Here is a 12,209-nt window from a genome sequence, read left to right on the forward strand (position 1 = left end):
GGGTCTAAGATGTGTAATTGCACCTGAATTGAATTGACTTTAATATTGGTTTTATCTTAAATGTAATATGATTGGCTCTGATACCCATATATAAAAAATTTATTTTTGAAGTGATAGACTTCACTTTCAGTTGATAGAACGTACAAGCTCCCAGAAAATTTTATTGTTGAATCCCTTCTTTGTTTACAAATATCAAACCATAATTACTCCATCTGCATAAACATTGTAATTTGGAAAAAGTATAGTTATCTCTGGTGAGTGCTTTGTTAAATCCATGCTGTTTTCAGGAGACTCTTGCACAGGTAAAAATACTGTACAAACCATCAAGGTCCATGCTGCTATAAAGGCTATATTTAGAATAAGGGGGATAAAACCAGTGATAGGATTCTCAGAATATAAAAAAATGTCCTGTATGTAGAGTATAGACTTTTAATCCTTTTCTCTTTATATACCCACATTCCACAACACTGCTGTCTGTATCAAAGTGGCTTAAATTTTCTTAAAATTCATATTTAGGTAGTATCTAAAATGTCATTAAGTTTGGGCTTCAACTAAAGAAAAATGATGAACAATTTAATTTATTATTATTATTATTATTATTATTTATTATTATTATTATTTTTACAGAACTTTAAGCATATGCATTCACAATGTAAGTAAAAACTAAAACATTCAAATGATTTTTTTAAAATATGTGATGAACACAAGTAAACAAAAAGAATATCTTAAAATAATGGTTGCCATTTGCAACAATTTTAAAATGAAGAAATTTAATCACTTTCTTAAAATCAACAAATAATAATAATAACGATGACTATGTCACATGCTCTTTTCAAATGTTAGCTGATGTGCTAAGTATTGTCCAAATATGAATTGAACAACTTTTAAGGTAAAGCCACTGCTATTAAGACTGCATTATTTTTGGAATCTTTGGCATATAATAAATAAACAGATAAAATATTATTATTCTACATACAGGACAATTATACGATTCATAGAGTTTCGTCACTGGTTTCATCACCTAACATTTTTAATTGTAGTGGCAGGTAAAATATGTATTTTTATTCCCTTGCGACAAAGTTCACATTACACCCCTGCAGTTGATCATCCACACTAGATCGTTCCATCACCTGTATAAAAAGCATGGATTTAACACTGCACAGATCAATGTTTTTTTGAAATTTGTAATGTATGAAAGGATCAGATAATTCTCAGCTGGATTATAATTATGCAAGGTAAATATATTTCCGAGAATGACTGTGCTCTATGGGGCATAGTGGATTGGAAGCTGTCTGTAGTCTGATTTTCACATAGAGTAGCAACATTTAGGACAACAGAATATAATAATGTGCAAAAGAGAATGAAAACTGTGTCTCAGCTTGGCATATACGGAAAGTCACATTACACAATACCCCCCCCCCCACAATCCAGATGAAAACAGTGTCCCAGCTAGGCACATAAGGAAAGGCACATTACACAATATCCCCTCCCCCCACAATCCAGATGAACACTACACTCCTTTTTATGACTTCAATTGCACACTGCCCTTTCTTATGCAGGTAGATCATAGGAAGGTTGTTTCTTTTTAGTTTGATTAATTGGCATTATTTTGGTCATTGTATACCACATACACATTTGGGAATTTGGGATATAGGACCTTGGTCACTGTGTGCCATCCAGAATAATTTTTTCCATTTTCTAACATGTATATGTTTTATTTATGTTGTGACAGAAAAATGTAAACTGGTTTCTCTATTATGTTTTGACAGTTAAAATTTGGAAAGTTTTTTAAAAGCAGCTATATATATGATGTTTAATAGCTGGATTTTAATTTTTCCAGTATATTGACACTGAATAATTAAAGTGCCCTTTAACAAGAATTTCACATACTGTTCTCTTTAGTGGAAAGTAATGCCCTGCCCTTTTCAGGTTCTTGAAGGAACACTGAATAGTAAAGATAAAATTTGTGCTGAAGACCAGGTATATTTTATTTTATTGCAATGTTATTAGTAAAATGTGAATTATGTAATTCAGAAATTCTGAGGAAGTTACATTATGGGTTATATTGTTACATTTTATTTTCATGTCATTCAGACATAATGCAGACAGCAAAAGGAGTATATTATCCAAGGTTCTTACCAGGTAATATACAACATTTCACTTGTTTTAATTTACAAAATTGGACTAGCATGATTTAACCTTTTTAATTTTCTTGCATGTGTTTTGTTTATTTTTTGGTCTGACATTTCCTTTAACCATTTTTGGGAATTCTGCCCTTACTAAAAACTTTTAATATGCCACATTATTTGTGGCAAATAAAAATGGTTTATTATTCCTTTGGTGAAATGTATTAACTCAGTTTTATTACTAATTTGCAATGGCTTTATTTAGATTTTTTCATGGTCGTTATAACTTGTTAGTATATACCACACTGTGGCATTGTTGATTTTGATGAAATTTAAAAGTCATCTGCTTTTTGTACATTTTACCATCAGGTAGAGATTGTCCTGTTATGACGGTGATGTCAGTGTCTGTACATCTGTTTTCTATTTGTTTTATTTGCATAATAACTCAGTTGTCCATCATCTACCATTACCATACATGGTAGATAGCTTGCATCTAGACCAAACTTTGTGGATGGTTTGCATATGGGATAAGGGAGAAGCCTATCAAATTCTTTTAATAAAAAGGTCAAGGTCATTATGGCTGAAAGAAGGAAAGTGGTTTGCACAGTGACATTAATTCTAGACTATAGACATGGATCAGACCTTGTGGATGGTTTAAGAGAGAAAACTATTGATTTTGGGTCAAACAGTCAAGGTCACTGATTGAAATAAGAAAAATGGTTTCTGCACAATAGCATCAATTCCACTTCATTGACCTTCACTAAACTTGGTAGTTGATTTGCATTTGGACTAAGGTAGAAGCTTGTTGTTTTTTGTCAAAAGGTCAAAGGCCAGTTCTTGACTGCATGTACCAAAGTTTATGGATGACTTGTCCTTTAGGTAAGAAAGAAACCTTGACTGAAGTTTGTGAAGAGTTTGCACTGAGGCCTATTAATTTTGTGGACAAATTATTAAGTGTGAAGGACATTGTGAAATCTGGTTTGGCACAGTGACTTTTGTTCTAGAGTAAGTTTCTTGACCAACTTTTATATTTTGGAGTAAAAAGTCAGTCATTGTTAGTCTGATATGAAAATTATGGTTTCTGCACAGTAAATTTGTCGAGACACATACCTTGACTAATCTCATTGAGACCTGTTGGTCACTAATCTCTAATATGCCCTTATAATTCCATCTTAGAGGACTAATGAACACCACACTCTAGTATAATTAACATTCATTCTACTCTCTACTTCTTTTTCTTTTAAGTTTTTGTGCTTTTATATGGAAGTTGTGTCTGCAATAGTTATTTAGGACTCGAATGAAGTTGGTGCAAGTGATTCTTGCAGAGAGGAGTAATTTTTATACTAGTACTGCACAGAACTTGGATCTTGGCATCCTTTCATGAAAATTTAAGTGAAATAGAAAAAACATATGTTAAGGGACCATAGAGAAAATAAATGTCAAGGGACCAACAAAGCCGCAGATGATGAGTTACTGCTGTGATGCCAGATACTGATGGTATTAATGTGATATTGTAGATATCTGCTTTGATGCCAGATACTGATGGTATCAATGTGATCCTTTAGATATCTGCTTTGATGCCAGATACTGACAGTATCAATGTGATCCTGTAGATCTTATTTGATGCCTGATACTAATGGGATCAGTGTGATCTTGTAGATATCTGCTGTGATGCCAGATATTGATGGTATCAAAGTGATCCTTTAGATATCTGCTGTGATGCCAGATACTGGTGGTATCAATGCGATCCTGTAGATATCTGATATGATGCCAGATACTGATGGTATCAATGCGATCCTGTAGATATCTGATGTGATGCCAGATACTGATGGTATCAATGTGATCCTGTATATATCTGATGTAATGTTGGATACTGATGGTATTAATGTGATCTTGTAGATATCTGCTGTGATGCCAGATAGTGACAGTATCAGTGTGATCCTGTAGATATCATATTTGATGCCAAATACTGACAGTATCAATGTGATCCTGTAGATATCTTATTTGATGCCCAGTACTAATGGGTCAGTGTGATCTTGTAGATATCTGATGTGATGCCAGATATTGATGGTATCAGAGTGATCCTTTAGATATCTGCTGTGATGCCAGATACTGATGGTATCAGTGTGATCCTGTAGATATCTGATGTGATGCCAGATACTGATGGTATCATTGTGATCCTGTAGATATCTGATGTGATGCCAGATACTGATGGTATCAATGTGATTCTGTATATATCTGATGTAATGTTGGATACTGATGGTATTAATATGATCTTGTAGATATCTGCTGTGATGCCAGATACTGATGTTATCAAAATGATCCTTAGATATCTGCTGTGATGCCAGATACTGATGGTATCAATGTGATCCTGTAGATATCTGCTGTGATGCCAGATACGGATGGTATCAGTGTGATCCTGTAGATATCTGCTGTGATGTTGGATACTGATCAGATCAGTGTGATCCTGTAGATATCTGCTGTGATGCCAGATACAGATGGTATCAATGTGATCCTTATATATCTGCTGTGATGCCAGATACTGATGTTATCAATGTGATCTTGTAGATATCTGCTGTGATGTTGGATACTGATGGGATCAGTGTGATCCTGTAGATATCTGCAGTGATGCCAGATATGGCTGGTATCAATGTGATCTTGTAGATATCTGCTGTGATGCCAGATACTGATGGTATCAATGTGATCCTGTAGATATCTGCTGTGATGCCAGATACTGATGGTATCAATGTGATCTTGCAGATATCTGCTGTGATGCCAGATACTGATGGTATCAATGTGATCCTGTAGATATCTGCTGTGATGCCAGATACTGATGGTATTAATGTGAGCTTGTAAATATCTGCTGTGATGCCAGATGCAGATGGTATCAATGTGATCCTGTAGATATCTGCTGTGATGCCAGATACTGATGGTATCAGTGTAATCCTGTAGATATTTGCTGTGATGCCAGATACTGATGGTATCAGTGTGATCCTGTAGATATTTGCTGTGATGCCAGATACTGATGGTATCAATGTGATCCTGTAGATATTTGCTGTGATGCCAGAAACTGATGGTATCAGTGTAATTCTGTATATATCTTATGTGATGCCAGATACTGATGGTATCAGTGTAATCCTGTAGATATTTGCTGTGATGCCAGATACTGATGGTATCAGTGTAATCCTGTAGATATTTGCTGTGATGCCAGATACTGATGGTATCAATGTGATCCTGTAGATATTTGCTGTGATGCCAGAAACTGATGGTATCAGTGTAATTCTGTATATATCTTATGTGATGCCAGATACTGATGGTATCACTGTAATCCTGTAGATATCTTATGTGATGCCAGATACTGATGGTATCAGTGTAATGCTGTGGATATCTGCTGTGATGTTGGATACTGATGGTATCAGTGTGATCCTGTAGATATCTTATGTAATACCAGGATGGGGTACTGATGGTGTCAATTTAATCTAGTAGATATTGTGCTGCAAATGGAGATCAGCATTGATCAAGGTATCAGCAGCATCATATAGTAGTTTTCTCCCTTGGCCTAAAAGCCTGATATTGACTTGTAGATTGAAGATACACATTGTAGTCCTGCTTCACCTACATAATAGGTCATGAAACAGCTTGTCAAAATGGTTATTGACTTCTGGCAGTTTTCCTTTTTAGCATGATTGCTATTTACACTGCCTACTGATTGTACAATGCATCTATTACTGTGCCTACTGATTATACAATGTATCTATCACTGTGCCTACCGATTGTACATTATCTATCACTGTGCGTATTGATTGTACATTGTATATATCACTGTGCCTACTGATTGTACATTGTCTCTATCACTGTGCCTACTGATTGTACAATGTATATATCACTGTGTCTACTGATTGTACATTGCATATATCACTGTGTTTACTGATTGTACATTGTCTCTATCACTGTGCCTACTGATTGTACAATGTATCTCTTTCCCAACTGATTGTATAATGTATCTATCACTGTGCCAACTGATAGTACAATGTGTCTATCACTGTGCCAACTGATTATCTATCACTGTGCATCAGCAGAGGAAAATCGCTTTGAAAATTATATTTTTGGTTTTGTTTGAGACATTGAAATGCTTTGCTGTTTTTTTTCCTTCCAATTTAGTCTAAATGCAGTAATCCATTGAAGAATCTAAATTGAAAAGATATATAAATACAACCAGCTGTACATCTTGAGGACTTTACCTAGTGGCCTTCATCTTCCTGCGTAATGGAAACAGTTATTATATCAAAATAAAGATGGACTAATGGCTTTTTCTGGTTAGTGTGCCAGACACGTGACTGAAGTGGTATGGGTTCCAACCCTTCCATCAGATCTGTTCCAGCTCGTCTACCACACTGTCATTGGGCATGGCACTTTACTCCAGTTGCTTCAGCACTAAATAGCTTATTTAGTTTTCTGTGTTGTAAATTGCCAAAAACCAGACACTCTTACTCATGTACTGAGAAAGATTATTCCATATTTTTTTGAAAAATAAGTAATAGCTTCACAGATAGTTAGCAGAAATTGGGTAATATGTAGTTTGGATTTTATATTCATTGTAACTAGACATTGTACAACTTTGTAAAGTGAGATCATCAGTATTGTTGATGTATGTTTAAAGTGAGATAACTCAGCTCTTTTTGAATATCTGTGCATTGTGGATGCAATGGAAGAAAAGGGACTTCAATCAATGAAGCGAAAATATGAGCAAAATATCAAATCCTAAAGAAACTTTTTAATTGTTATGCTTTTCTAGAAATATATTTTAATAGCAGTAATGCTCTATTCCCCGTATATCTAATTTTCCTCTCCAGTTATTATAGCAGGACTAGAAATTAAAAGAACATGATTCCAGACTGACTTTTAGTTAGAGTAAACATTTGGAATACCATTCTTCTTTTCATTGGATGTTGTATGCGTCACACATGCATTAATGGCCATCAAAATCTGCTCATGTGTTTGGTTTTAAGTATATACGTCTGGCATTTCACCTGTTTTTGGTATTGATTAAGTGATTATTGCTGCAGTTGTTGCTTTAATTGGTGTTATCTGTAGTTATTTGCACTTTGTTTTTAAATTGGTGCTTCATTAAATTGTATTCCACTTAATTGTTCCAGTGCTAGGCAAAGTATTTTCTGGCCTTTATTTGCGTCCAGATTTTTTGTTTGTGTATATTTTTATCTTTCAGAGTTTTTAATGTTGCAAGGGGTGGGCAGTTGTGGGCACATGAAGGCCTGAGGGACACTCATCCCACCTGTTATGCATGCACAATGTGTTCATGAATGGGATCGATGTCCAATTTATTGTCTTTTCTCTGACCAGGTGAGGGACTTGGTTGAAAGTCACTGTACATACAGAGGGAGAGAGAGTGACCACACTTCCTCGTTATCTTTAATGGATGATAACCTCTGTTCCCCAGACTTATCTGGATTGCTTCCATTGAAGACTATTGCCCCTGTGGCACAAGAATGTTCTGTGACCACCAGGGTTTGGAGATTACCTACGGGCAAGAATCTCTGGCACTTATTACAGTTATGTCAGTGCCAGTGAGGGACTGATTCATGGTCCCTCCAAAGGCAGGCAAACCACATGTGAGCTAGTCACATCTTCCATTTAGGGATGAGCTGTGCCCCCTTAAGGTCAGTGTTGTGGTAGCTGATTTTAACAAATTATGCCTTCTTGAGGGGGATAAGCAGCTATCTTGTTTGGATAAAAATGATGTGGGCTCATTCATAAGATCATCATCACTGGACCAGTCTTCATCTGGTGATGATCACCAGGCTTTGAACACCAGTTGTTGGGATTTCATTTTTGGTCTGTGCCTCCCCCTTCTGTGTTACCATTTAATCCCCCAAATAGCACCCTGGATGTCCCTACATTTTTTGGTTAGACCTTATGAGACCTGTCAACCCTTACGATTTTGCCTTAAGTCTCATGAAAATGACCTTAAAATATATGTGGAATAAAGCAAAAACTATGGAAAAATGATTGTTGCCATAAAATCCGGATAATTGGCTCATTTGTGTTTGATTTGGATCTGGGTTTCATATTAAAATTAGAGGAATTTGGCAACCAGACTAACTTTACAGAAGTAACTCAGGTGCTTTAAACTGCACATATATTTTCGTGCAAAGCATCTGCATAATCAAACTGTTGATTATAGAATTTTTTAAAAATGGCAGGAGATATGAGTGCTGTTGTCATGTGAAATGGAATCTGATTTTTTGCACATAGTTTCTGACTGGCATCCAAATTCACACCCCCAAACCTTGCTCCTTTCACTGACAGAGACTTATCAGATTTGGGATTGGTTGTTCACCTGGAGCCGGAGGGTGTACTTTGTGAATTTTGTCCTTGAAAGAAGCAACGCTTAACATAAACTACTTGGAAATGTAGGCAGTGTTTCTAGAATTACAGGGGTATATCAACTCATAAAGTGTAAATGTATTATGGCGACCTCAAACAACATGTCAGTAGTGGCGTACCTACTCTGTCAGGGAAGTACATATGCTCCTTTTTTGGTGGAACTCAGAACCTTAACAAATGGACAACTTCAGCAGAGATCACTAAGTCTGCCACATTCTAGATAAGGGGGATTTCCTGTATGACAGTCTGTCCATAGAGGTATGTTTCCCAACCTTTTTTGGCTGTGACCCTAAATAATAATAATAAATTGAGACTCGTGACCCCGTGTCCACATTATGATAAATTTTGCCACCCTAAAAAAATACTGGTAACCCTCCAGAATGTCATCATGACCTGGAGTTAAGAATGACTGCCATAGAGGGTCATGTGGTCCTTATGGAGTGGTCTATGCAGCATTTGGTAGCACTTTTTCAGAAGTGGGGGAGACCCCAGGTGGACTTGTTACCTAAAAGACTAATTAACAAACTCCCTTTTATGTCTCTCTAGTACAAGATCATGGGCATGGGCTATATATGCTTTCAGTGTATTACAAGACCTTCTCACCATTCAAAATAACATGGCAGGTGTTCCACCAAGTTAAGATTGCCACTGCTCAGCCCAAATGGTTGTGATACAGTGCCTACTTAACCTGTTTGCAGACAAGCCCAAGAGTTTAAAACATGTAGGATCTGCACAGTTTGTCTCTCCTCCACCACAGCCCACAGATTCTTCACCTTCATGATTTTTGTATCTCAAGTAATAATCATCCAGGACCATATTTTAAGCAAGGTTGTCCGCTGCATCGTCTAGCCTAGGAGATATGCTGCTTCCTGAGTTTTCGATATGATTGGAAATTCTTCCATGTTTGTTGCATTGATCCTAGTTGTCTTCTTTTGAGCAGAGTTGTAGATTTTCTTTTGTTCCTTTTTGAAGAAATAGAATGTTGTGTGTTTATTATTAAATATTATAGGATTGTACTTTTTAACATTCTTGGGTCAGACTCTTATCTTGCTGATCTTGTCAAGTGTTTTGAGTTTCAGGTATCAGTATCTCACTAATGCCTACATGGAATCTTTTGTTTTTTAAAACTTTATTGACCTTTGAGTGCTTTCATAATCTTGCTCCTAAGACTGTCTTCATGCTTTCTTAGCATCCATGAAGAGGAGTGAGCTTCATGCTTTGTCAAAGTATATGGGTTGTTTATAGTTTACCAATAATTATGACTTTAGTCTATCTCTTTTGCTAGCCTTGTTCCCTGACCTGGAATCAAAGACAGACCCATTATTATTTACCCATTTAGAGCTTAATTTCGGATTCTTCTAAAAATGAGAAGTAAGGGTTGGAAGCATCTCTTATTACTTTCTATTAAGGGTTCCTCTGACTTTTCAGCTGCCACCATTTCCAGGTGGAGAGTTTATCAGTCTCTCACTGAGAGGGACCTTTCTTTTCATGTTAAGCTGTTGCTACATCTTAGGCCTCCAGAAATAATACCTCTTTGGATACTTTTATGAAAATTGCCTTTTGGCAGTTTCTTTGGTACACCAGATCAAAGGCATTTTGTCCTTGGGTCCTATAGTGATGGCACAGCATGTAGCCCAAACTTTTACCAGCCTACAGTAGTGAACACTGCTACTGTAAGGATTTATGCAATTATTTCCTATACCAACTTTGTTGAGGCCTCCTTCATGACTTGTAAATTCAGCAATGCAGTGATATCAGTTAATGTACTACTGCTATTCAAATGTTTTGTCATGCTCTAATAGTCATAGACCAGAGGAGATTATGGGATGGTCTGTTGTATATGTTCCATCCATCCCAAAACAGTGTTTGTTATCATTACTCCTCTTAAACTATTCATCTCATATTCTAGTTGGTTTTGAACCTTATCCTTAAGACTGTTTTCCTGATATTTACTATGGCTGCTACAGTGGCCAATTTAAAATTTGTGATCACTACTCCTTCCAAATGGATAAACATATCAGCATGGGTTTTACAGTGAAAAATTTCTTATGATGTCTAGTTGGTCCTAAATGAAAATGGTGCTGATCTGAGGCCCATTATGGACACCACAGCAGCACACATAGGGTTTTCACCAGAAGTTTTCTTGTAATGTCCGGTTGTTACTGAACGAGGAGGTGCCACTTGTACATCCAATATGGCCACCATATCAGCATGGAGTTTTCACTAAAAGATTTCCCGTGATGTCTTGTTAATCATAATTGAAACTGGTGTTAATTTTACTTCTATTTGGCTGGTCATATTGTTATTGTGCCTTCAGAAAATGACTTCTTATTATGCCTAGTTGGTCCTAAATGAAAATGAAGCCAGTCTGGTATTAAATTTGGCAATGATCTTGAAAATATTGTCATTGTTACTACTTTATTAAGGAAAGTAATATCATCATGTGCTTTCTGCTTTAGGAGTCAGACTATAGTAATGTTCTTTTCAATTCTAACCCTCCAATACTATTTGGAGCAGAGAATATTTAGCTTGGACTAGGTACTAGGAGTCCTCGAAAAGGAAAGCAGTGCAATTTCTCAATGCATGAGTGGTATAAGGCATGTCATAAAGATTGTAATATATAATTCTAGGCATGAGAAGTATTTGAGAGCATGTCATAAAGATTGAGGTATTTAATTCTAGGTGTGAGCAGTATTGGTGAGCGTGACATACAGATTGAGATGTTGAAAAAGGAGCTGCAGGATCTGAAGAACCTGTTTGAGCTGGAACAGAAAGACATCGAACAGGCAGCCAGACTTGAGATCACTGAGGCAGAGGAAAGGCTTGATCGCGAGAAAGCAGACATTCTTAGAAACTTTGAGAAGGAGAAGGTATAGAAACTGTCATTTAAATTGCCATTATTTACTGGCTTTATCACCTCAAAGGCAAAAAAAGCATATCAATTCTGACATCAGCATCTTCTGGAGCAGTGTATAATACTATGTTTTGATATTTATAACATGTACTAATATATAATGCACATGTGATATCTTACATTTCAAACTCTCTTTTTTCATCTCAGAACTTCATTCCACCATTCACTGATCATCATTTGATGCATGTGTACATTAACGGTTGACAGCTTCTGTTCTTATTTGTCAGCACATGGTCTGCAGCAACTGGACATTAGTATGAGGAATTCTTTTTATATCACTGCATCTTTGATTTGTTTTGCCCATTTAATTACCCAGTATTGCCTTTAAAGAAGTGAAAATAAGGTATCAGTTGGATTACAGATAACATAAATATGTGACAGATTTAGATTCATTTAGAGGTGATGAGGATGTGCATTGTTTCTTTGGACACTCAGTGTTTCTGACTAAGCTTGCTTGTTTATTATGTTTTTTGAAGTGTTTAATCACTCTATTGGACAAAACACACAACAAATGAGGCGTCAGTGCATATCTCCTGGACTTGTTATGGGATCTATAATTGAATGATTGCCTCAGAGATTTTACTGTTGACATTACATTAGTCCCTCACACCATATGGCTTTTGTTGTGGTACCTGTAGAATAAAATAAGTGAAGCCAAGGTAAGAAAATAGATACCAGCAAGAACAACTATCCTCCAAGAGTTGTTTGGGTTTCTCTTTAAATGTCACAATTTGAATTTACCAGTTATATTGGTGTTTCATATT

The 12,209-nt window shown here is 36.2% G+C and overlaps 1 pseudogene across 1 annotated transcript in view; it reads left to right on the plus strand.

The window, feature by feature from the left end:
- Positions 1–12,209, plus strand: part of LOC149804801 (uncharacterized) — a 155,308-nt pseudogene that overhangs the window by 93,131 nt on the left and 49,968 nt on the right. Inside the window, exons 17-18 of the transcript XR_016416698.1 lie at positions 2,095–2,142; positions 11,214–11,401. The product of XR_016416698.1 is annotated as an uncharacterized LOC149804801 (transcript). The remainder of the gene's footprint in view (positions 1–2,094; positions 2,143–11,213; positions 11,402–12,209) is intronic.

The sequence above is a fragment of the Sinohyriopsis cumingii genome, chromosome 2, assembly GCF_028554795.1.
Source record: "Sinohyriopsis cumingii isolate HCF-2022 chromosome 2, ASM2855479v2, whole genome shotgun sequence".
NCBI classification, from domain to species: Eukaryota; Metazoa; Mollusca; class Bivalvia; order Unionida; family Unionidae; genus Sinohyriopsis; species Sinohyriopsis cumingii.